The 2,166-nt window shown below is 40.2% G+C and overlaps 1 non-coding gene across 1 annotated transcript; it reads left to right on the forward strand.

Moving 5' to 3' along the window:
• The first annotated feature begins 1,739 nt into the window (after nt 1-1,739).
• Nucleotides 1,740-1,846, forward strand: LOC112469553. Its single transcript, XR_003042673.1, has one exon. It is a non-coding gene; the product is annotated as a U6 spliceosomal RNA (small nuclear RNA).
• The last annotated feature ends 320 nt before the right edge of the window (nt 1,847-2,166 follow it).

A 2,166-nucleotide genomic window follows, 5' to 3' on the forward strand; every position in this document is an offset into this window, starting at 1 on the left:
TACAAATATTTTTCTGAGATCTTGCTTTTGATTATTTTGGATATATACTTATTGAGAAATGGAATTGTTGGGTCATATGGATGAAATACTTTTTATGGCACAGTTTTGTTTTGTAAAATTCTTCAATGTATATTCTAAAGTAGCAAATACTCACAGACTGACAATTTAGTGATTTCGTCTCATAGTGTAACAATAGGTGTAAAAGAGAGAGAAGCCGGACAAAACTTTTGGAAGATCAAGTGGCTTCTTTTCTATTCGGGGAGATTTAAGCTAGTGAGGGTTCAGTTGTGTTCTAGGTTTGCATTTGTGTAGGTCTCCCAATCACAAAATCAAGGGTAAGGGATCCATAGTTTAACCCAGGTTTAACTCGGAGCCTGGGCCCAAGGAAACAACGCTGTGCTTCAGGAGTAAAACAAAGGGAAACTTCAGCAAGCAGGTAGAGGTGGCTGCGTTACCCAGATGTGACCTATTTTTGCTTATCTCACCCACAGCCTTCCTTTTCCACCTGGACAGGATGCAATGGCACTGAAAATGTGTCTCCATTTCTTCCTCAGTGAGGAAAAGAACATCTTGTGAAGATGGTTTCATTATTTGTATGAAAGGTTCCATTTAATCATATTTAACTTCTTCTAAGCAATATTTCTTACAGGCAGTTGACAAGTTCTTTGCAGTTACACCAGCTACTAAAACAATCACGCTTTCAAACCAAGAAATGTGGTATTGAAACTTCTCCCAACTCAATCGACTTCAACTGAAAAAAGAAAGCTAGCATTTTGCTCACATAAAATAGGAGTAACTCAAGTACAGGCCTCATATTGTGTCCCGTTGGTGAGCAGCTGACACACAATAATTTGGTGCTGGGGCAGTTGGAGAGAAAGAGTTTGTATTTCTCTACAATGAAGAAAGGCCACACTTTGGGCCAGGGCTATTCTACCCTGAAAAAGCTGGGGGAATGTTTCAGATGTGGCAGTGAAGACACTGTCTCGTTCACACACTCATTAATAGTATCACCTTTCATTAATTGGGTAACAACAGATAATGAAAATTAATCAAACAAAACCCCTTTTGACATAATCTTCATTGGTGAAGTCATAGACTCTTGAATAGAGGATACTTTTTATTTGAGAGACTTCTCTCTGACTCTAAGTGCTATACATTCCCAGGATGATTTGTGAATCAGGAACTAGGTTTGTTTTGTTGGAACAAAGACTAAGAATGCTTAATATCTTCCAGAATGTCTTTCAGATGACTGAAGTCACTGCTACCTTAGACTCTCTTATTTAAACATTTCTATGCTATCACCTTGTAACCTAGGCTTTCACCAAAGAAACGAGATTTCAGAGGATAAAGAATGAACAGCTCTTCTCTCCTCTGCCCTGTCTCTTCCCTCTCCCTCTTCCCAGGGCATCTCTTTCTCACCCGTCATATGTTTCCCACCACTCTGTTGTGTATACATGTTATTTATATATCTCTACCATCTATAGAGCCAAGATGGCTAATGAGCAGTTTCGCTAGGAGCATTCTTATGTCTGGTTCTTTTCCCCTAGTGCAGTTGAGGTCAACCTTTAGTGTGCATAAGATTCCCCAAGGGAGATAGCTTGAAATGCAAACTTCTGGGCCTAACTCCAGGGACTCTGCCTCACTAGGTTAGAGTGGGGCCCAGGAATTTGCATTTTAATAACACCAGAGGCAATTTTGAGCAGGTGGCCTACTAACCTCACTGTAAGAAGCCATGTCCCATGCTCGCTTCGGCAGCACATATACTAAAATTGGAACAATGCAGAGAAGATTAGTATGGCCCCTGCTTAAGGATGACACACAAATTCGTGAAGCATTCCATATTTTTTAATCAAAAACAGATGCACAAATATAGTGGACAATTTGGTGATGGACAGAGGGGAGGGGGTTTGAGAGGCTGGGAGAATGGGGTGAAGGGTTAAAGAAGTACCAATTAGTAATTGATAGTTGGTCACAGGGATGGGGACGGCAGAGGGAATGCAGTTAGCATGAATGTGATGGCTAGGTGATGGGCCAGGAGAGGAAAGGAGCAATTGAGATCATTTTATGAACTATATAGATGTCTAACCAATGTGCTGTATACTTGAAACTAATTTAAATAAATAATTTTTTTAAAAAAAGAAGAAGAGGCCACGTCCCTGAGGAAGA

This window comes from Pteropus alecto, unplaced genomic scaffold (genome assembly GCF_000325575.1).
Source record: "Pteropus alecto unplaced genomic scaffold, ASM32557v1 scaffold461, whole genome shotgun sequence".
In the NCBI taxonomy this organism is placed as follows: Eukaryota; Metazoa; Chordata; class Mammalia; order Chiroptera; family Pteropodidae; genus Pteropus; species Pteropus alecto.